Here is a 24,159-nt window from a genome sequence, read left to right as displayed (position 1 = left end):
CGGCCCCCCGCCTGCCGTACGACAGTACTACGCATGCGCGCCCTCCTGCTCGCCGTACGGCTGTATTGCGCATGCGTTTTCCCCTCTCTGCCGTACAGCTGTACTGCGCCATTGCAACCGCTCCCTGGCGGATGGGCGGGACGGTGGGCCAATCAGAGTGCAGGCGCCGCTCTCCCATTGGTCGGATGTCCTCGCCGCTCTCCCATTGGTCGTTCCCCTCGCAGGGGGTGGTGCGCGATGAGGATTGACGGCGGCGACAGGCCAATGGAGCGGCGCTGCTTCAAATGTGGGGGGGGGGAGGAGGCGGGCAGCGGGGTGGTGGCCAATTGGCGCGCGTCCTGGGCGGGGCGCTCTGGAAGCGGAGGGGCTGGGGAAAAATGGCGGTCGGCTCGAACGCGGAGCGGAGCTGTTCGGGCGGAAAGCGGGACCCGGCGGGCGGGCGCTCGGTTCGGCCGGGCCGGCCCGCGGAGCCGCCGCGAGCACATCATGAGGCAGCTGGGCCGCGTGAAGGTGGGCGGGGGGCGGCGGGGAAGATGGCGGGGGACTTGAGGGGGCCCCGAGGCGTGACTGGGGGGGCTGGAGGGATCCTGAAGGGGACTGGGGGGGCTGAGGGTGGAACTTGAGGGAGGCTCGGGGAAGCGGGGGGGCTGTGGTGGCCCCTAGGGGTGGTGGAGGGAGCTGAGGGGGGGGGGATGGGGGCCCTGAGGAGGATCTGGGGGGCCGAGGGGGCCCAAGGGGGTGGCCTTGAGAGGGGCTGGGGGAACGGGGGTGCTGAAGGGGCCTGGATGGTAGTGGTGGGGGTGCCCTGAGAGCGTGATGGGGGCAAACGGGGGGGTCTGAGGGGATGGTACTGAAGGGGCTGGGTACGGGACATGGGGGGCTGAAGGGAGCCCTGGGGGCAGTGATGTGGGGGAGGGGGGCGGGGGCGCTGGGGGAGCCCTGAGTTTGGCGAGGGGGGCTGTGGCCTGAAGTGGGCCATGAGTTGGAGGGGGTCTGTGAGGGGGAGATGGGGACGGGCTAAGGGGTGATGGAGGGATGCAGGGGGTGGGATGGGAGGGTCAAGGCATTCCCCGGTGCTTGGGGATGCCCGTGTCCCTCCCCCAACCGTGCCCCCTCCCACAGGACAAAGAGCCCTACAGCGAGCTGTACCCGAGGGCCTGCGAAGGGCTCAGCGACTCCTCTAAGGTCATTGTCTGCAGCTTCAAGGGAGTGTCCCCTGTCACTGCCATGTTTTGCCCCCAGTGCAGGCTGCCTCCTCCACACCAACTGTTCCCTGGGGGCATGTGCTGTCGCTGTCCACGTCATAGGTATGGGGACACTGGAACCCCCCCGGAGCTCTCAGAGACAGCCTGGGACCCCCACATTTCCTTGGCCCCCCCCCAGAGCTCTCTGATACCCCTTGGGATCCCCCAAACTCCCCAGGATCCCCCTGAGACCCCCTAGAATCTCCTGAGATGCCCTGCACCACCGAGAGCAGTGCAGGACACCCTGCGACCCTTCATGTTCTCCCAGGGCCCCTCTGGGACTATCCAGGACCCTCTAGGACCTCTTAAGTTCCCCCCAGGGCTCCCTGGATCCTTCTGGGACCCCCCACATTCCCCCCAGAACCCCTCTAGGACCCTCCAGGACACCACAGATCCCCCTGGAGTCCCCCAGGAAAACCCCAGAGCCCTCTGGGACCCCCTGGAGCAAATCCCCAGTACCCACCATGTCCTCCTGGGACCACCCTCTTACCCCCTGAGAGCCCCCTAGAGGCCTCCAGGCCCCCGGGGACCCTCCCCCACACCTTTCAGGACCTCCCTGAGCCCCCCGCACCCCTCCAGAACCTTTTTGGGATATCCCCCCAGTACCCCACACATCTCTGTGGGACCCCCCACACTCTCTGAGAGCACCCCAGGATCTTCTGGGACCCCTCATGTTACCCCCAGGGCTCCCTGGAGACTTTTGGGAGCCCTCCAAGCCCTCCTGGAGCCCTATGGGTCGCTCTGACACCTGCTCTAGGATCCCCTAGAGCCCCCCAGCACCCTCTGCGACCCACTGGAGCCCGCCCCTGGTGTCCCCCACATCCCCCTGGGGCCCTTCTGGGACCTCTCCCCAACCCCATGAGAGCCCCTCAGAGTCCTCCAGGACCCCCTAGGACCCTTTGTCTTCCCCCAGGACGCTCATGGGACCCCCCACATTCCCCCAGGACTCCCTATAGCCCCCTGGGACCCTCCCACACCCTCTCCAGCACCCCACAGATCCCCGCCAGGACACCCGAGAGACCTCTGGGACTCCTGGAGCACCTCCCACTACCCCCCACATCCCGTTGGGACCCCCCACACCTCCTGAGAGCGCCACCAGTGCCTTCCAGGATCTCCTGCAGCCCCCTGGGACCCTCCTACACTGCCCCCGCCCCCGGAGCCCTCCAGGACCCCATGGTCCTGGATAATAATACATATTTATGGAAAATATGGACAATAAATACATATTTATGTATGTAAAATAAGTTCAAAATAAAAACCTCTGTGCCTAAGGATTCTATGATTCCATGCTTCTGTGTTATCTAAAAGATCCTAGAATATAAAAATATTTTAAAAAATGTATTTATAAAAAGATATTAGTGTCAAAATAGATGTGTAAGCAGACAGTCTAAATAGATATTCTGTATCATAAATGTTAATGTATAAGTCTAAGCAGCTTTGCTACATAAGTGCAAACAGGTAATATAAATTCCCTAAATAGATAATGTGTAAATAATTGAGAGGGTGCTGCCGCCCGGCGGCTGAAGGCTGGTCCTGCAGGTGTGCGCTCCTCCATGTGCTCTGGCCCCGCCTCCGGCCCGCCTTGCCCCCCGCCCCCGGCGGCGCTGTGCGTTGGTTCCGCAGCTCGTGCGCATGCGCGGCTTCGCGGGGGCCGTTCCGGCGACGGTCTCGAGAGCGCGGCGGCCGGAGGGCGAACCAGGATCGCCGGGATTCCGTCGAGCTCCGCGCCACCTGGAGCGCGATCGGTGCCGCCCGCCCGGCCTCGAAAGCGGCCGTCGGCGCTCCAGTATCGGCTCCTACGCATTACCGCGCCCCCGACAGTGCCCGGCAGTTTTCCGGTTGTCCATTTCCATAGCCCCTCAGTCCGCCGACGCGCCTCTCTATGGCACTTTGGTCCTCCGGGGCGCCGCGCAGTCAGCCGACGCGCCTCTCTATGGCACTTTGGTCCTCCGGGGCGCCGCGCAGTCAGCCGACGCGCCTCTCTATGGCACTTTGGTCCTCCCGGGCGCCGCGCAGTCAGCCGACGCGCCTCTCTATGGCACTTTGGTCCTCCGGGGCGCCGCGCAGTCAGCCGACGCGCCTCTCTATGGCACTTTGGTCCTCCGGGGCGCCGCGCAGTCAGCCGACGCGCCTCTCTATGGCACTTTGGTCCTCCCGGGCGCCGCGCAGTCAGCCGACGCGCCTCTCTATGGCACTTTGGTCCTCCGGGGCGCCGCGCAGTCAGCCGACGCGCCTCTCTATGGCACTTTGGTCCTCCGGGGCGCCGCGCAGTCAGCCGACGCGCCTCTCTATGGCACTTTGGTCCTCCCGGGCGCCGCGCAGTCAGCCGACGCGCCTCTCTATGGCACTTTGGTCCTCCCGGGCGCCGCGCAGTCAGCCGACGCGCCTCTCTATGGCACTTTGGTCCTCCCGGGCGCCGCGCAGTCAGCCGACGCGCCTCTCTATGGCACTTTGGTCCTCCCGGGCGCCGCGCAGTCAGCCGACGCGCCTCTCTATGGCACTTTGGTCCTCCGGGGCGCCGCGCAGTCAGCCGACGCGCCTCTCTATGGCACTTTGGTCCTCCCGGGCGCCGCGCAGTCAGCCGACGCGCCTCTCTATGGCACTTTGGTCCTCCGGGGCGCCGCGCAGTCAGCCGACGCGCCTCTCTATGGCACTTTGGTCCTCCCGGGCGCCGCGCAGTCAGCCGACGCGCCTCTCTATGGCACTTTGGTCCTCCGGGGCGCCGCGCAGTCAGCCGACGCGCCTCTCTATGGCACTTTGGTCCTCCCGGGCGCCGCGCAGTCAGCCGACGCGCCTCTCTATGGCACTTTGGTCCTCCGGGGCGCCGCGCAGTCAGCCGACGCGCCTCTCTATGGCACTTTGGTCCTCCGGGGCGCCGCGCAGTCAGCCGACGCGCCTCTCTATGGCACTTTGGTCCTCCAGGATCTCCCTCAGTCCTCCGAAGCCCGTCTCAATGGCACTTTAGTTCTCCAGGATCCAGGCAGTGCTCATCAGTCTTCTGAAATCACCTGTTTCCAGCACTCTTCCAAAACCATAAAACACGGTTAATAATTAACCACAAAAATATCTGAAGATTGCAAAAATAAAGCAACATCTGCAGAACTCTCTTCTCTACAGCAACAAGTAGATGGCACTCAAACAAAAGTGGTAAGAGAATCACCACAGGTGAGTGCCCAATGGAAGTAAAAATGGCTGCTGCTTTGCCTGCTGGGAACTTAAGGCAGAAGGAAGGAGCTGCGGCTTCTGTGGCCACCTTTATGTCTTCTGGGTGTTTGGCCCCGTCCCTTTCCCAGGGGACTGTGGGAAGGGCAGTGGGCGGGGCCCAAGGGTAGTGGGCGGGGCCCGGGATATATGAGCCACAGGCTCGGCTCAGGAGCTTGCTTGGCTGCTGGGCTCCTCTGGGGTCAGTGCTCTGCTGGTCCTTCACTTGGTTGCAGCTTTGGGGCAGGCTCAGCTGTTTGGGCAGGTGTGTTTTGGCATTTAGGGAGGCAGAGATAAGAAGGCTGAGCTAAGACCTTCAGGACCAGTACACATCCTGCCACCTGTGTAGTAGAAAACTGACTTGTATGCTGCTTTTTTGTTTCCCTTTTTTTCAGGTCAGTAACTTTGTGATGAGTGTTTAGGGGATGCCCAGATGGTTTAATAGTGTGCTTCTCTTTATTCTAGGAGTCCTGCATTTTCCTAGAATTCCTGACTTTATTGAAAATGGACCTGTGGTTTTTTCCACCAGTTTTGTCATATGCTGTGTGAGTTGCTGATACTGTTTCTCTTAATTGGGTTGATGATGAGATTATATTGTAGGGTTTAGGGTGAGCATTTTGTATGCATCTGCATATTGCACTTTAGCACTTCTCAAGAAAGCAGCAGGGATGTAAGGCATAGCGTCATTCAGGGTATGACATGGCTCATCACCTTTCCCCATTGCCCAAAGAGTGCCATGGTGTCCCTAGAGTTTTTGCAGCTTGCAGCTGGCCCCTTGTAGATTGTGTCAGGGCATTACTTATTTTGTGGGTCTATAGCAGAGCCCAGAGTCTGTGGGAAGACAGAATATAGGAGGTGCCTGCTGAACACAGGGCATGGCTCAGAAGAGCAGCTCCTGAGGAGTGGCTGACACAGGGGTTTCAGGGTCACAAATATAGAATGGGAGCTGTCAAGAAGAAGTGGGGGTCCTTCCCTGACAGTTGAGGAGAAGAGGTTTCTAAAAGTTTTGGTGCTGGGGCTTGGCTAAGAAATGGAGGCAGGTTCAGCAGTCTTTATCATATGGGTTTTGCATTTGGATTTGGGTGTCAAGAGGGTCTGGTCTGTTCTAGTCCCTTCCATTTGAGGTGAGCTGGATAGTATTGAGGAGGAGCATGGGACTGGTGATTTCACAGAAATGCAATGGTAATTTTGTGTTTGTTGGTATCTTAGGTGTCATAAGTAATTGCTGCTGCAGCCTCTGACTCTAGAATCGGCGTGAAACAGGTGAGCAGATTGCCATGGCACCTCTGAGGATGAGGGTGCTGTAGAAGAGCTTGGCCTCTACTATCAGGGTGGTCACTGCTGGAGCCATGGTTTCTTTTTGTTTTACAGTTGAAGAGGAACCTGGTGACTGCAGGAACACATCAGTTAGCTGTTTGTTGTGGGTTCTTTGTCAAGGATGAATTCCGACCCCTGGCTGTCTGAAAGCTAAGTAGAGGCACAGGCGCTGGAGGGGGGCCAAGGTTGACAGTTTCAGGGAGGAGTTTTCAAGTCAGGGTAGAGCAGAAGGCTATCCAGGAGGAGTGTCCTCTGAGTAGGTAAAGGGAGTGGGTTACTCTTCAGCACAAAGCTAGTGTGTGCTGGGCAGGGCAGTTCTGGCCTGTGTCTGTTGTTGCGTAGTTTGTGTGCTCTGTCTTCTGTGTCTTAGACTTTCCTTAGGTTTTGATATCCTCGTTTCTCTTTGCACTCAAGGGGCACAGCATGTGCCTTGGGCAGCCCCTGTAGAGTCTCGAATGCCTGTGCTAATTGGCAGAGCGCCCAATGGGCACTTCTTGCATAACAATTTTAAAGTGCAGATCGGACTTGCCTCTTGGAAGTTTCTAGATGGTCCTCTTTTGCAGCATCGTTCGTGGCTGCATGAGCAGCTCTGTTCTCTGAGCTACAGCAGCTCTAGCCATCTGCTTTTATGAACTGGGATTTCTTCCCTGCATCCTTACATTCTCAGGTCTTGAAGCCAGGCTTCCTGCACATATGTCATCTCCATTTTGACAGGAACTTCTTGGAATGGGCTGTTACATTTGACTCTTTTATGATTTTTATGACTTTGCCACAGAGCCTCCTCACGTCCGTGCTGTGGCCATTGGTCTTCTTGCCCAACAGCATCTCTTGTCTGAAAGTCATTCTTCTTGTGGAGAGTTTTCTCTCATCTTGGAGTCACGTTGTTGTCTATAGTGCTGTGTGGTGTTGGGCTGCACGTGGGTGTGTTTGGTGTGGAGCTGCCCTGCCTGGGGGTGTAGAGTCAGGGGTAGGTGGAACAGCAATAAGAGTCTATGGGTAATATGTTGATCTGCCAAGACTGTTTAGCCAAAGGTTGTACAGTCATCTGGGATCAAGCAGCCATTGGCAGGGACAGTCACTTCCATAGTGTGTTATGGGGATGATTGGAGCCTCCTGCTTCACTACTGTTTGGCAGTAGTGAAGCAGATTGAAGGTGTTAAGGCTTGTATGTGTGGGGATTAATGTTGGGTCCAATTTTTTTTTAATGGCAGGTTGTAGTTGGAGCCTAGATGATATTCCTAAATGGAAACAAGACCCCTGGAATTGTTCAGCTACTGATCAGCATCCGGGTGACTTGTTTACTAATTTTTTCAGATGCAGAGGGACAAGATGTGCACCAAAGAGTCATGCAGAAGGCAAGCGGGACCCTGTAAGAAGGTGGGTCAGTTCACGGTGCTGGAGGGAAGATGTGACTGGTGGCTATATCATTATATTATGGCTTGGTGGTGGGGTGTGGGTTGTTTTTTTTTTTCATTTTGAAGGTATGAAGTGATGAGTAAAGCAGGATATTGGCACCGGATGTGACTCTCGGGCAAGGTGGTCAATGAATAGTGGGCTGAAGCAGCAATTCTTCTCAGATGTTATATTGTGGGTGAAGTTTTTAGTGTCCTTTGTGTCTGTTTTACAGGTAGTTTGTAAGCCTCAAAGCAGCAGCCCAAAACCATGGAGGGCAGGTGGGCGAGAGGCCAGGGTAAAGGAGTAGGAGACAGGAATGGCTGTAGGCAGGCTGTGGTGTCAGGCAGTATGTCAGCATATGTCTTTTGGTTGGCTTTTTTTTTTCAGGTGCAGGATGCAGGCTCAGAGGGACTAAGCCGCATGCTGATGAGTGTACTGAGAAGGTGAGGCGGTTGTGGGCCACATTGGTGTCTTAATAGTGAAGTATTATACGGCAACCTGGTTAATTATTTATCTTCTGGTTTTGCAGGTGCCCTGTGAGCCATCTTTGGAAGTGGGTGAGCATTAGAGGTGAGCCAAGGCAGCAGTGAGGAGGAGCTTGTGTCTGGTGATTTCTCACATGTGCAACAGTAATTTTGTTTCTTGGTATCTCAAGCAATGATGGCCACAGCATTTGACTCTGGAAGGAGCAGGTGAGTGGAATCCCATTGTGGTTTTGAGGAAGGGGAAATTGTGGAAGAGGTTGGCGGTGGCCTCTCTGAAACTTCTTGCTGTCACTGTTTGGTTTTCTTTAATTGTAGATGATGATGATGATGAACCTGGTGACTACAGGAATGTCCCAGATAGTCGATGTGCTGTTTTTTTTTTTTTTCCTGTCGACATCAGATTTAAGACCTCCAGCCCTCTGAAAGCTAAGTTGAGTGGCCAGGGCTGGGGAGGGGCTGGAAAGGGAGAAGTTTGTGATTTGCAGGGAGGCCTCTTAAAGTTAGAGAAGGGCAGAGGGCTGTCCTGGAGCCATCCCCTTTGAGCAGGTAAAGGGAGCGGGTTAGTCTTCAGCACAATGCTAGCATGAGCCGGGCAGGGTGGTTCCAGCCTGCATCTGTTGTTGTTTGTGTGGTCTGTCTTCTGTGTCCTAAACCTTCCTTGGGTCTCCATGCTCTCTTTACACTTGAGGAGCACAGCCTGTACTTCAGACACCATCCCAAGAGTCTTGAATGCCAGAACTCATTGGCACTGCCCCAGTCAGGCCCCACTTTTCTTGCATTATAAGCTTAAACAGTGGATCGGCCTTGCATCTCGGAAGTTTCTGGGTGGTCCTCAACTGCAGCATTGTTCCTGGCTGCATGAGCACCTCTGTTCTCTAGCCATCCATTTTCAGTGACTGGGACTTCTTCCCTGCATCCTTAAGTTCTTAGGTCTTGAAGCCAGGCTTCCTGCATGTACATCTCAGTTTGAGTCACTTCTTGTCCTGGACCATTACATTGTACTCATTTCTTGGGGTTTCCCTAGAGCCTTCTCGTGTCACCATTGTGGTCTTGCAGGTCTTCTTGCCCAACAGTCGCTTATGTTGGTGTCATCCTTCTTGCTGAGAGTTTTCCCTCATTTGTGAGGTGCATTGTTTGTAGTGTTCTGTGTAATGTCGGTCTGTGCTTGTGTGTGTTTGGCTCGGAGCTGCTCTGCCCGGTCACGTAAACTCTGGGGTAGGTGGAACATCAATAGGAGTCTATGGTTAGTTTGATCTACCTAGACTGTTGAGGCAAAGGTGGTACAGTCAACTCCCATCAAGTAGCCATCAGCAGGTTGTGTGGGCAGCTCTTTAATTAATGGGGTTGTTTTGGGATGAGCAGAGCTATGTGGGAGGGGCTGTTCAGCAGTAGTGAAGCAAACTGCATCTCGAAGATGTTAAGGCTGCTTTGTGTGGGGTGTAGTGTTTGTATGTTGTGTGTGTTTTTTTTTTTAATGTCAGGCTGTAATTGTACTCCAGATGGTATTTCTAAGGCAAAACGAGACCTTTTTGAGGGTGTGCGCATGTCATATGGGGTTCCTCCTAAAAGAGGCAGTTCACAGCCCAAAAAATGCCTGAAAATTCATGTGGGGAATGTGTGTTTAAAAAAACAATAAAACCTGTATATATGGGTATGAGGCATTGAAATAAAGAACAATTTCTCATTTTTATACATATTGAAAAATATGAGTGTATGTATATAAAAAGGAGTTCAAAATAAAAACCTGTATCTACTATATTATATAAAGGATGTTATTGTATTAAAAGATCTGTCCCATAGCCAATTTTTGCCTTCATGGTTCTCTCTGTCTCGCTCCCTGTTGCTTCCTCCTGTCTGATCCGTAGCCCATAGCTGTTTTCTTTCCCCTGTGGCTCCCCTTCCCTGTTTTTTCACTGCCCCCCCCTTCTCTGCCCTGTAGTAGATTGCTGTTGCATTGGGTTTAAGTGACAAGGTTTTGTTGGCTGAGTTGTGGGGGGCAGGGGTGGGTTCTGTGAGAAGACGCCAGAAGCTCCCCCCATGTTGGGCACAGCCAGCTCAGAGAGGGACCTGCTGCTGGTCAAAGCTGAGCCCATCAGCAACACTGGCCAGGAGTGGAGCAGAGAGTCCCTGCAACACGTGGCGGCCCCGCTGTTGGAGCGGAAAAAGAGTGCGAGGAGGAAGGAGCAGCAGAGACAATCCTGACTCCCTGTCACCCTGCGTTGTCCGGGGTTACGATGTAGAGAAGTCGTGAGTGAAGATGATACCAGAAAAAGAGAGGGGTGGTGGGAAGGTGTTTTTTTTTAAATTTGTTCTTATTTCTTATTTGATTGACAATAAGTGAATTTCCCCAAGTTGAGTCTGTTGGTTTTGTGACTATGAGCGATCTCTTGGTCCTTGTCTCAACCTACAAGCTTTTTCATTTTAACTTCTCCCCTTGTCTCGTTGAGGAAGGGCAATGATAGAGAGGCTGGGTGGGTACCCAGGGGCCAGCCAAGGTCAATCCACCACAGATTACTTCTATTAAGCTTTGTGTCCTTGTCTTTTAATACTTGACTATGTTTCTTTTACCCAATCTCTTTTGAAACTTTATTTCTCTCTTTCCATCCCTTTCTTTTAAATTCTTGCCTAGGTTTGTTGAACCCAGTTTGCTTCTAAAATTTTCTTGCTACTTTTCCCTCTCTCTGTCTCCCCAAATTAATTTTAATTTCTTTCCCATGTTCTTGTACCCTGTTGCTTTTCATAATTCTCTTCCTCTATCTCTTTCTATGCACTTCTGCATACCTATCTCTTAAGTCTTTGGTAGGATTCTCATATCCTATGCCTTTCAAAATTTTGTGTCTATATCTCCTCCTAGCCATCTCCCTGCCTATAATTCCCAATTCTCCCCTCTATTTTCAGCACACTGTAACTTTTTTCATTTTTTTTCTGCATCCGCCTGTCATTTTTTTGCTTATGTTTCTTGTACCCTGTCGCTTCTCAAAATTTTCTTTCAATGTGTACTTCTGCTAGGGTCCCTGTTTCTATTTTGTATTTCTTGATCATATTTCTTTTCCCCTGCTCCTGTGTGTTGTCTCTTCTTATCCTGCTGGTTACTTCCACCTCTCTCCCCTGGTCCCTGTCTGTCTCATTTATTTCTCTATCTCTCGTGGTTTTTTTGCTTTTTTCTTCCCTTTTGTCCCTCTGTCCTGCCGCCTTTGGGCATTGAGCCTTGTAGCCAACTCACTGCCGGGATTTCTTGGGCACATTAAGGAATAAACACTTCCTGCCTCCTCTGCGCCCCTGGAGGCACTTGCTGCCCCCAGGGTGCAGAGCTCATTGCTGGGGACAGGCTCAGGGGAGGGGGTGATGTGCTGTGGGGCTTTGGCAATGGCCTCTCTTCCCAGTGGGCTCCAGCTGGGGCTGAGGCAGCCCAGGTGAGACCCATGAGGGGAGGATGGGCTGGGCTGGGCCAGGCTCAGGTTCAGCCAGTGAGGCTGAGGTCGCAGCTGGCTCTGCTGTGCCAAGGGGCCTGCCTGGCCACAGCTGCCTGCTGGAGCTGGCTGAAGAGTGACACAAAGGGGGTTCCACAGGCATGTGCCTCCAGCAAGGCACAGACGGTTCCCACAGCAAGGAAGGATCCCTCCCAGCCATCCCCCACGGAGCGCACCACCAGCACAGAGCGCCAGGAGCTCGCTGCCTGTCGTCTGCATGTGTGAGCCACCGTGCCTCTGGGATGCCTCATGGGAGAAGAGCATCGAGGCACCCACCACCCACTCCTAGGCAGGCAAGGGTCAGGCTGCCAGCACCACCGAGGAGCAAGGGGCAGAGAGAGAAGCCTCTGGGCCATAAAGTCTCCCACCTGCGCCAGGAGCTGTGGTGAGTCACATGCCCTCTCATGTGTGTCCAGGCCCTTCCCTGCCATGCTTCTTGTGATCTCTGCCCGTGTCCTTGCCTGTCCTAGACTCTGGCTCCCCAAAAGTTTTTGCTCTTCTGCCAATGCCACCCTGTACTCCGTCCCCTTCTCCATTTCCTTTCTGTGCCTCTGCCTTCCCAGCTCCCTATCTGCTATTATTTCATTCTTCCCACACTGCCTTCTTCACTATTGCTTGTGAAAATTGCATTTGTAGGTCTCCCTCTACCCAGTGACCCATCTCTATTTCCAGTGACTCCCTCTGCTCCACCCCCCCATCCCTCTTCCACTGTCCTCTGTCTGTGGCTGTTGGTCCAACTCTATCTCCTGCTATTTAACTTTCTAACTACCTGTATGGCCAGTGCCCCGTTGCTTTCCAAATTTTCTTTCTGTGTCTCCACTTACCCAGGTCCCTGTCTGTGTTTTTTAATTCTTTTTGCCTGTCCTCTACTTTGTTACTTTTAAAATTTTGTTTCATTGTCTTTATTTATTCAGGTTGCTGACCCTATTTTTTTTCTCCCTCTTTTCTTGATCTGTTTGGTTTTTAAATTTTCTTACTATGTCAACTTTTATCCAGTTTGCCATCCTCACCTTTTAATTTTTCCTGTCTTTCTCTTACCACCTCACTTTAAAAATTCTGTCTACTTTTATGAACCTGCCAATACCGATTTTTCTTTGTTCTGCATTGGTTTTGTACTTCATTGCCTGTAAACATTTTTATTTAGTTTGCTGTCCCTATGTTTTTATCTTTTTTTCCTTTCTTTCCATAACCATTCTTGGTTTTAAAAGGTTCTTTCTGTCCACTTTTATCTCATTCACGGTGTATATTTTTAATTTTTTTTCATTAATGCAGAGCCTTTTTAGAATTTTCTTTCTACATCTCCATTACACTTTGCATTCCATATTTCCTAGTTATTTCCTTTTGTTTCCCCAATCCCCATCACTTCTTAAATTCCTTACTTTTATCCTGTTTATCTTTATTGCTTATCTTTTCTTTTAATTATTTCTTGTCTTTTCTTACTGCCATCGCATTTAAAAATTTCCTTCTACATCTGTTTTTGTTCACCATCCCTATTTTGTAATATTTCTCTTTATTTACCCTACCAGCTAGCACTTTTTAACTGTTCTTACTATGCCTACTTTTGTTCCCTTTGCTGTCATTTTAAAATTACTTATTGTCTTTCCTTAGTGCTGTTGCTTTTTAATTTTTCCTTCTACATCTCCGATTTAGTTTGCCATTGTTATTTTGTAATTTGTTTCCTTGCTTCTTTCATCATGGATGCTCTTAAGATTTTCTGTCTACATTTATCTCCTTTGCCGTCTTCAGTTTTAATTACTTCTTGTCTTTCCTTAGCACATTCTGGTTTTTGATTTTCTTTCTACACGTTTTGAGTTCACTGTTTCTATTTTTTAATTTTTTTCCTCATTTTCTTAATCCCTGTTACTTACAAAATTATGTCTGAGCTCTTTCCCTCAGAAACCCGTCCTCAGGTTTGTTTGTGCCTCAGAGCCCTCCTATCATCCTCTGCACCACCTAGGATGCTTCCATTTGGTCCCCGGCCTCCTGAGGACATCTGTACTCCGTTGCAATCCCCCCCGGACTTCCTCCTCATGTCCCTGTACCTTCTTTGGTCTCTCTGGCCCATTCAGGGCCCCTCTCATGGTGTCACAACCGCTATAGATGCCTTCAGGGTTGCCCTCAGTACATCTTCATCTTTGTCGTGGACCTCGCACACCCCTCTCCTTCCCTCAGAAGGCTTCCCGACTCCATATCTGTGAGCCGGTGTCCGACACTGAAGTTTTGCTTAGCATAAGCACCTAGACTGGCGAAGCCTTACCTGCAAGATGTAACCTAGCAACATAGCAAACTTTGGCTGAACTCCTTCTTAGTCCTAGAAGGATGGATAGTAGTTTTGTTTTACTTTGATACATTGTAACTTAACTAACACAATGAAATTGTATAAGTAACATCAAGGAAGATTATATGCTTAACATTATGAACTACGGTGACCGTTATGATCAAAGGAAAGGGAACTCTAATTCTTGGAAATGAAAAAAGGGACCATTCTATCCCAAGTCAGCAGAAGGAGGATAAAATACAGGTGCAGATGTGACAAAGAGGTCACAAAACCAGGTCAGAAGGTAAAAGCATTTGCACCAAAACTCCAGTCATCAAAGAGGACACGTAATGGCTGAACAATTTTATCAGAGATGAGACACACGCTTGTCATGTGAACAGGGGCACAAACTGCTTATGTCATAGATTTTGAGGCTTTACAAAGCACAGGAAAAGTATTGAGGGGGTCCCTCTTCCGAGGTATCCAGCTCAAGCTGTATTAAACCGACTCTGTGACAGAACCCAGGTCCGAATTGTCCTTTACAGTTGGAGGCTAAGACTGGATCCAGCCGCACCCAGACTCCTCTCCGAGAAGGAGTTTAGAAAGCAAGGGAGTCCAGTCTGAACGTCACTGCTCGTCAGGAGGGTCTTCCCAGGCTCTTCTTCAACACCCAGCCCCATTCTTCTGTCTTCTTCTCGCCCTGCCTCTATTAGTTCCCTGGCCTCCAAGGCAACATTTACTCAGTTCAGATTCCCCCTGGATTTAATCATGCTTCCTATCATTTTTCTGTCTCTCTGGCTCCATCGGGACTCTTCTTCTCCTGGTCACGATGGCCCCCAGGAGTTTCCTGGCCCTCCACATCCATCTCGTAGCATTTTAGGTGGGTCCATCTTTGAGTCGTAGAGCTGTCATTTGTTCCTCTATGCTACCTAGGATTCCTATGTTCAGTCCCCGGCCACATGGGAACATCCATACTCCCCTCAGATGATCATCCGAGTTCCTCCTTGTCCTCCCCAGCCTTCTTTTGTCTACCCCCCCTGCTCGACGCCTCTCCACCCTCACGAAGCTTCCCAAGACCTTCCTCAAACTCCACAGCCTCTCCTAGCATTTTACCTCCCTATGTCTCTTGTTCCATCAGAGCCTCTCGTCTTTCTTTGCTACATGGCGCCCCGTCATGTTTCTCTCTGCCATCGAGGGCATCTCCGTTCAGTTCCTCTCTCATTCATTCATGTAGTTTGCCCAGACCCCCTCCCAAGACTCCTAAGCCCTCGCTGCGTCTCTGAGCCTTCTTTTCCTACCCTGCCCCCTCATAATGCCCCTGCTTTCTAAAGCTGTGTCCTCCGAGTCCTTTCTCATACCCCACAGCACTGCCAGCACTTCAACTCCCTTTTGATTTTGGGGTTTTTTTTTTTGCGCTCTTCAAAGTGCCCTTAACTTCCTCTTTGCTGTTTAGGATGCCTTCATTCTGTCCCCAGCCCCCTAACATCATCTGTACTTTGTCAAAATCCCCTTCAGAGTTCTGCCTTGTTATCTCTGAGGCTTATTGGTACTCTCCCACTCCCATCGCCGAGCTCTCATGAGATATCCCCTATGCCCCAGAGCCCTATTTTAGTCCCAGAGGGCACTTTGAACCCCTCTTTTTCCCTCAGAACCTTTCCAGAGTCTGCAACCATTAACCCCATCAGTCTTTTGGTTCTCTCATCTTTTTGGTGCACTTGCAGTCCATTCCGAGGGCAACCATATTTTGCTCGATTCCCTTTTGAGCTCATCATATCCCAAGACATCTTTGGTTTCTCTGGCCCCTTCGGGACCTCTCTAATCTCTCTGACAAGGCCTCTCATTCTGCCAGAGCCTTTTCCAAAATCATCTCTGTGCTCTAGAGCAGTCTGTTTGGTTTCTGCATTATATTATGTTTCTATTTTGTATCTGGTACCCTAACAATGTCTGTCATAGGCTCAGATCTTTTCTTAGCCTTTATCTACTTTTATCAATATGTCTGCCATGATTATTTTTGTTGCCTTTTACAACTTATGTTTGTTCTAGCTACTTAGATGTTAATTAATGTACTTTATGCAGTTTCAGGTACATTACTTATATTTCCATGCTTTTTTGTTGCTTTCTGTCTTTTGTGACTGAAGTAGCACTATTGAGTAAATAAGTCAAAAAGAGATCATCAATATGACTCAAAATTGCTTCTAATTTAGAGTAAATAACTTATTTTGTAAAGCAAGATATTGTTGAGAATGTTTTCTCATAGAATCTGATTCTGTTTTGTCATTCAGTCCCATCCAGAATACAGTTCTGGCAGAAGCTCAGTAACGCACATGGTCTTACTAGAAACAAAGAATAAGCCCATAGTAGTATGTTGGGATTTTTTTTTAAATGATACTCTAGTACATAAATTGTGGTGGTTTTTTTTCTATCTATGTTCCACAAAAAAAACAATCTAATTGCCTACCTGGTCATGTTGTTGATGTAATAGATAAAGTTGTAGTAAAACAGCAGGTATCTCTTCTTCTAGTAAAGGTCACTCTCTTCCTTTGCCACCTCACACATTGTAAAGTTAAGGCAAATAACAAAACATGCTGCTCCTCTGGGCACTTTTATGCTTCTGTGGGGTTGGCCCCGCCCTTTACCCAGAGGATTGTGGGAAGGGCAGTGGGCGGGGCCCGGAGTATATGAGCCACAGCGTTGGGTCAGGAGCTCATTGTGTTGCTGGGCTTTTCCAGGGTGAGGGATCTGTGGTTTGTTAAGTAAAGTGCAGCATTGGAGCTTTTTCAGCTGTTTGGGTAGCTCTCTTTTAATATTAAGACTAGTATAGGTAAGAAATTAGAGGTAAGACTTTTCAACTAATGTAAGGCTTAATGCCATATATAGTAGAAAATGGACTTGTATGTTACTTTTCTTGTGTGGTTTTTTTTTTTCAGAACAGTAGTTTTGCAATGGGTGTTTAGTGTGGCTAGGTGGTTTAATAGTAGTCTCTTTTTTTTTTTGTTATTCCAGGTGCTGTGCGTCTTACTGTAATTCCTCACTTTGTTGAAGATAGAATTCTGTTTTTTTTCTAGTTTTGTACAACCCTCTTTTAGTAATTGTTTTTATTAGCCTTAATTGGTCCAGTTATGAGATTATTGAGTGGGAGTTAAGATGAATGTCTTGTATGTGTATATACATTGTATTTTAGCACTTTGAGGAAGCGGTAGGGATGTAAGGCATGTTGCCTTTCAGGGTATGGGACAGCTCATTGTCTTCCCCAGTGGTATGCAGAGTATCATAGTGGCCCTAGAGCTGTTATGGCTTGTGGCAGGCCCCTGGTAGATCATATCAGGGCTTCACTGATTTCATGGATCTGTAGCAGAGCCTGGAGTCTGTAGTAATACACAAGATAGGAGGTGACTGCTGAACACAGGGCAGGGCTTGGAAGAGCAGCTCCCAAGGAATGACTGATGCAGGGGCTTAAGCCAGCCAACAGAGGGCAGGAGCTGTCAGGAAGAAGTGGGGTTCTTTCTTTGATGGCTCAGGAGAAGAGAAGGGGTTTCTAAAGTTTTGGCGCTGGGGGATGGCTGGGAAAGGGAGGCAGGTTCACGATTCTGTCTTAGACAAGTTTTGCAGTTGGGTTTAGGTGTTGATGACATCTGGTCTGTTCTAGCCTCTCACATTTGAGGTGAGCCCGATAGTAGCGAGGATGAGCACAGAACTGGCAATTTCACATAAGCGTATTGGTAATGTTGTGTTTCTTGGTATCTTAGGTGCCATAAATAATTGTCACTGCAGCTTTGGCCTCCAGAATCAGTGTGGAGCAGGCGAGCGAAAGGCCATGGTGTTTGGGAGGATGCGGGTATTGTGGAAGAGGTTGGCATCTCCTCTCAAGATGATTATTGCTGATGCTGTGGTTGCTTTGGGGATTCATGTTTTTTTTTTCCTTTTGCAGAGGAAGAGGAGGAAGCTGATGACTGCAGGAAGATATCAGATGGCTGTTTTTTGTGGATTGCGTCAAGGATGGTTTCTGACCCCTGGCCATCCACAAGCTAAGTTGAGACACTGGTGCCCGAGAGGGGCCAAGGGGATGAGGTTGACAGTTGCTGAAAGGGGTCTTTGAAGTTAGCGTAGGGGCGAGGGCTGTCCTGGGGCACAGTCCCCTTTGGGCAGGTAAAGGATGTGGCTTACTGTTCAGCATGATGCTAGCACATCCTGGGCAGGGCAGTTCCAGCCTGTGTCAGTTGTCATGTTGTTCGTGTGGTCCGTGTTCTGCGTCTTAGACCTTTCTTGGGTCACGAGGTCATCTTTTAAGCTCCAGGAGCACAGCGTGGCGCCTCAGGCACCCTCCCTAGGGTCTCGAATGCTTGCACCCCTGCGCATAGCACCATTCGGCTGCTGGTCGTCTTGCGTTAGAAGCTTAAAGCATGCTTCGGTCTTGCGTCTTGGAAGCTTCAGGACAGCCCACTTCTGCGACTGGGTCTTCTTCCCTACGTCATTACATTCTTAGGTCTTGAAGCCAGTCTTCCTGCGCATACATCTTAGCAGTCTTGACAGTCCCTCCTTATCACAGATGATGACGTTGTAAACTTTGTTTCAGGGGCTTCCATAGAGCCTCTTCACATCACCACTGTGGTCTCCAGGTCTTCTTGCCTGATGGTGACTTCCATCCAGGTGTCATCCTTCTTGCTGGGAGTTTTCTCTCATTCTTGAGGCGTGTTGTTTTTAGCATTCTGTGTAGTCTTGGTCTCTGATTGTGTGTGTCTGTGTCTGGCTCGGAACCCCCCTGCCCAGGTGTGCAGATCTCAAGGCAGGCAGAATAGTGACAAGAGTCTATAGTTAATACGTGGATCTGTTGAGACTGAGGCAAAGGTTGCGTAGTCATCTGGAATTGATTAGCTCTCAGTAGGTTGGGTGCATGGGTGTTTCATTAGTGGGTGTTGGCATAAGCAGAGCCAAGTCAGAGAGGCTGTTTATGGATAGTGAAGGAGATAATATCTCAAAGATGTTCAGGCTGCTTTGTGTGGGGTGTAATGTTTGTGGGCTTTTTTTTTTTTGATGGCAGGCTGCTGTTGGCCCTAGTTGAACAGTGTTTCTAAGTAGAAACAAGACCTTTGGAATTAAGCTACTGCTCCGCATTAGGGTAATGTTTGATATTGTTTATTTGTTTTTTTAGAAGCAGAAGGATGAGATAGGCAGAGTGACTCAGGGGAACCGAGAGGAGCGCCGTACGGAGGTGGCTTGGCATGAGGTATTAAAGGGAAGATCTGACCGGTGGCTCCATGAATACAATTGGGCACTACTTTTTTTCATGTGAAGGTGAGGTTGCGTAGCCATGTGCTACTGTGCTGGACTGAGGTACAACAGAAGCAGTTTTCCTTTCAGTAATTCTACTTTTCAGGTAAGTCTCTTCCAACTAACTGAACAGGCTGAAGATAATGACGTCTTTTTCAGGTAGTATCCGCTTCCAGATTGCTAAGGGCATATATTTACACTTAATGCCAAGGGATGCTATGCGGAGAGGCTCTTGCTTATACTTATTGCTGTAACAGTGCAGCTCTGCTAACTTTTATGTATGCCCTGTTGATGGGTTGGAAGCAGAAAAGCATAGAGGGGTTGCACCCACGGTGAAGAGTAGATGGGACCGGTGACCCGAATCTGACTGATGGGGTATTGCATCCCATCATCATCACGCTCAGTATAAAAGCAGATGGATCAAAGGGGTTGGTACCTTTCCTTCAATGGCAGGCGTCTGAGGACTCTGCTGTCTGTTTGACATCCTTCAATCCCGATCTGTGCATTCATGCAACCAGATCCAGAATCCGGTTCCAATCCATTGGCAAGTCCGTTCTTGGACTTTGCCTGTGCCTGCCGGTGAAGCGATGGGCATCCTGGGAGCTTGATACTGGGTTGTGTATATATTTTACCTATTTTATTTTTTCCTGTTGTCTCTCCTCGGTATTACTTTTCTCTTTACATTTCATTATGAAAGAGTTCAGTTTCTTTTCCAGCTCCTAAGTCTCCCTCACATTCTTTCTTTCCTTCCTCAGGAGAGAAGTTAAAAGAGAGCATCTGTCACTTGGTTTAATGCCCAGCCTGAGCTGCAACAGCAATGACAGATAGGGCACCGGAAGAGACTTGGCCGAGGAGAGCGGTGACCTAGAGCATTGGTTCATTCTCAGCTGCTGTATTACAGGTGGTGCACAAGCCTCTGCTTGCACTCTGTCTGTCGGTCCTATTCAGAACGTGGTTCTGGCAGAAGTCGGGTAATGTAGGAATGTATCTGAGAGAAAATGGCCATGTGAGCCAGCCTCCCTACTGTGAGAGATTAGATTAAGGGCAAAACAGGTGGTAGAAGATGGAATTAGTACATGGGGAAAAACGGGAACTGAGAAGGTAGAAAACATGTTGTGCTAATGACTAAGCAGTTTACTATGTGAATTCCTGTAACCAATCTGATGTGTGAATGAACTGCATGGACAGCGCGTGGACAGTGTAACTAGCTAATCAGAAATAAGCGAGTCGCGTGTATGGCTACAACACAGGGTATAAAAGATGATGATCTGTGCTTAATAATCGGCTTCTGTTGATTCACATTGGATCGTCTGGAGTCCAGTTATTTCTCCTCAGATGATGACCCCGACGTGATACCGATCGGCGCTTGGCTTGAGCAACGGAACACGAGGGGCGGAAGACCCAGAAGGAGATCCACTGGCTGGAGGACGGCTCAGCTGGACTGAGAACAGGCAGATTGGGTGGCAATCTGGAATAGAGGAAACAAACGACGTGGCCACGGGCACCCAGAGAGAGGTGAGCAGCCAGGGCAGGAGATGGGGCAACAAGTAGCAAAAGAAGAAGGGGCTATATTAAGACTTCTCCTGCATATCCTCTCTAAGAGATGGGTGAAATACAATGAGCGTGTGCTCCGAAGGTTGTTGATCTGGTGCAGAGAGAACGGATTCGCACCAGAGCCCCAAACAGCTTTTAAACCAGAAATATGGGAGGCTGTTGGGAAAAAACTGTGGGAAGTGATAAGTAAAGGAGACAAAGAGGCATCACCTTTAGCAATGACATGGTGGTTGGTGTTATCGACCTTACAAGATATGAAGGCGGAGCAAGCCACGGCAGCTGGGGCTTTTGCAGCATTACAGCCCACGGGAGGGGGACTGAACAGGCCAGGTCCGAAGGTCTGGGACGATACCCTGCTGATCCTCTCTGCTCCACCTGACGCCGATGGAGGAGGCAGAATGTCAGCAGAGAAGGACAGAGCCGGAGCTGTTTGCTCCTGCCATTGCCCGCCTCGCCCCCTCCCCTTCCCAGTCATCTCACTGAGATAGAAGTGCTGTTTTTGTATGTCTGCTGTGTAAGTGTGTGTGGGTGCCAGCTTATACCTGCTGATCAGCATGTGTGCTACTGCTTGCTTTTTGTTGTGTGCAGTGTTGTTAGGTGACTCCACTTGGGCAGGTGTTCTGCCCAGTGTGGTACTGTTGTCGTATGCAACTAGGGCTGACGCTCCGTCAAGTGAAGAAGTTTGTATGTACACAATGTTTAGATGTAAGGCAAGCGCACCCCAGGTAGATCCATCAGTTCTACAGCCCATCCTGGTGTAAGTCCTGTAATATTGGGGGAGTTGTCACCAGCCGACACGTTTATGGTCTCGGGCACAACTTGCCCGTGCAGGGCGTATCACTGGTGGTTTGTTGTTTGTCTATAAGATCATGGTTGATTGGGAAAAGGAGTTGAGCCAAAATCTATAGGATGCTCTGTAGGAAAATGAGAAACTTAAGGAAAAATGAGAAACTGAGCTCTTGTTGCAAAGGCAGACTTTTATGTCAGTCGTAAGTGATGGGGGGGGGGGGGGGAAGAAAGGAGGGGGGAGGAAACCAAACAGGAACAATTAGATGGGAAATGTGCCACGTTAGCACAAAAGTATGCCATACATATGAGAAAGCATCAGAAAAAGAGAAATAGGACACCTGATTCAAAGCAGTACCATAGAGAGATGTTTTTGTTTTTTTCCTATATGTGTATGTGTTATTGCATGCCTTAGTAGATTGCTCTGTGTTATACCCTGCGAGACTAAAATGAACCCAAGCAGAAGCGGTCTCTTGAGCAAGGGGGTGGACTACGGGAAAGCAACGGAAGATCGGCAAAGAGGATTGTAAATACACTCAAGGGACTCGCACCTGTGTGCAGGAAAACACATATATCACACCAATTGTTATTCAGTCTTGGGTGCTGGCAAGAAAAACATTTGGATGACATAAGCCTGTAATGGACTCTCAGACACCTTATCTAGCTGCTTGAGAATCTTGGCCTGTTGTGGAAGAAGATCAAAGCACAGTACCAGCAAGAACAGGGAGTCCGCACGCGCTCTTGCTAACAAGGACTCTTTTGCTGCCGAGGATTCTTGATAACAAGGACTCTCTTGCTGCCAAGGATAAGTTTAACAATGCTACTAGTTCAGCTATTTCTGAGTTATTGCTAGATGTAGATAGTATTTGATATGTGACGCTGCAAAACAGAACTGCTACTGATTTTTTGCTTTCAGCTCACAGACATGGTTGTCAAGATTTTAAAGGACTGTATTGTATGAATTTAAGTGACCACTCCAAGTCCATCCATGCCCAGTTGCAGGAACTGCACCGACCAAACCAGCAACTTGTGGAGGCCACTGGGTGAAATCTCTTTGCTGGATCGACTTGGGGGTGGGGTTGGTTGAAGCAAATTATGCCATTGCCTGTGTGGAAGGAATTTGTCTGTTATGTTTAGTATGCTGTTTGCCATGTTTAATAAGCATTATACGATCAGTTGTAGGTGCCGCTTTGCATCATACCCTTGTACGAGTTGTAGAATATGTTGCTCTAAAAACCATGTGTGTATCCATGAGAACCTGACCTTCACAGAAGAAGACAACAAGAAGGGATTACAACAATGTAGTCACGTATCAGACAGCTGCTGTTGGCAAAGCTGGATCATGAGTTTAGTGAGACTCGCTGCATATGCTGGCCACGCGTGCAGTGACTCTAGCCTGTACTTTTCTACTCGATCCAGTGCAGGAGGGTCTGGTGGGACTTGCTGCGTGCACTGGCCATGCATGCAGCAACTCTAGTCTGTACTTCTCCACTCAATCCAGTGCAGGATATAAGGGGGCTGTCTCGGGTCAGAGAGGGGGAGAGAGACATGAGCTGAGCGAGGGCAAGAGAGACATGAGCACACTTTGAAGATACAGGGGATGCCCTGAAGCACTGTGTCTGCCCCCGCCCCCCCCCCCCCCCCAAGTTCTATGTTCATCAACCCCAACAGCTCCGAAGGCATTACAGCATGTTGCAAGATAAGATATAGTCTACTACTGCTGCAAGACGCACTGAACACCTTACTACAAGAATTTCAACTTTACACCCTGATAGGACAGTGGGATGATTCACTCGCAAAGAGCCTGACTGCATTAGAGTGGGTATTTTTGCCACATACCTTTTCAAAAACAGTAACTATGATGATTGATATGACACCTCAAGAGTGATTGTATAAAGCAACTCATGTTTTAAATTTTCTAAACATGTCTTCTTTGTCATCCACAGCAGTAGAGCGACATTTTGTAAGAACCGTTCAATGGCCTGAACAACTGAAGGTGTATTATAAGCACCTTAAATCGGGGTGCATGCTAACCACAGATAATACTGCAACAAATAGAAGTTGTAAGCAAGAAAATTCTGTAATGATTTGTACTTCTCATCCGTATGTTTGCTTCGGCTCAAAATACAAGTATACAAGAATGTAATCAATCTTATTGTGTAAATTTAACACGAGTAAGGTATAAAACAGCAGCAATATGGATAGGGAATGGGCAAAATGCATTAAAACCACGTCTTTCTCTGTATTGTGATTGGGAGTACAACTCTCAAAGACTTTGTGTTACATCTCTCCCCTGGAATACGTTGCTGCATGGCTGAGAAATGATTAAACACCATTTCCAAGGTGCTTTTGACATGTTGTTGCAACAAAATATTCGTCCTTTACATGATCAGCTAAAAGCTCAAATACTAAAGATTCAAGACTTAATGAACTGCAATGTATTTGAAATATTACAAAAGGATTTCTTGTGGGTAAATCCAAAGAAATTGGATTTCTGGGCTAAATTTAGGAATCTGGGTATTTATTGCCTTAGCAGGGTTCTTTTTGATTCTGTTTTTGATTGTGTTTAGTATATAACCCACTAAGAGCGTCACAACGAGTAGAAGAACAAGTCATGGTGACCTTGTTAATAAATGGTCTGGTGTTTAACAAAAAGGGGGAGATGTGGCAGATCTACGAGCAGAGGCCTGCGTACGGCCAAAGACACAGTGAGCAGAGCACACAGTAAACACAGAGCCAAGAGAACAGTTCATACCTTCACTCCATCCTGTGATGACCATATAACATTTTCGAATCTCGGACAAAGAATAGGGCTAAGTGTTCTTCCTTCGCTAGGAACAGCAATGGCATTAAATATGTTGAATAAGATAGGGTGTTGGGCAAGTAAACAGATAAACCTTACAACTGAAATCATATCTAGCTTGTTTACTGATGTTGATAGCATTCGGCATGCTACGTTGCAAAATCGAGCGGCTATTGATTTTTTGCTGTTAGCTCAGGGTCATGGATGTGAAGATTTGGAAGGTATGTGTTGTATGAATCTTTCCGACCACTCATCATCCATTCATAAGCAGTTATGGGATATGAAGGATAACATGTCCAAATTAAAAGTGGTCAAAAATGGTTTCGATGATTGGTTAAGCTCATGGGGTTTAACGGGATGGTTATCAGACTTACTAAAG

General features: G+C 49.2%; 1 long non-coding RNA gene across 1 annotated transcript; it reads left to right on the top strand.

Annotated features, from left to right (window-relative positions):
* The first annotated feature begins 5,529 nt into the window (after nt 1–5,529).
* Nucleotides 5,530–9,390, top strand: LOC141747371 (uncharacterized). The gene is made up of 3 exons (XR_012588699.1): nt 5,530–5,708; nt 5,817–7,600; nt 7,687–9,390. It is a non-coding gene; the product is annotated as an uncharacterized LOC141747371 (long non-coding RNA).
* Nucleotides 9,391–24,159: the final 14,769 nt, after the last annotated feature.

Source organism: Larus michahellis, chromosome 8 (assembly GCF_964199755.1).
Source record: "Larus michahellis chromosome 8, bLarMic1.1, whole genome shotgun sequence".
NCBI classification, from domain to species: Eukaryota; Metazoa; Chordata; class Aves; order Charadriiformes; family Laridae; genus Larus; species Larus michahellis.
This window is presented reverse-complemented; position numbering and strand designations above follow the sequence as displayed.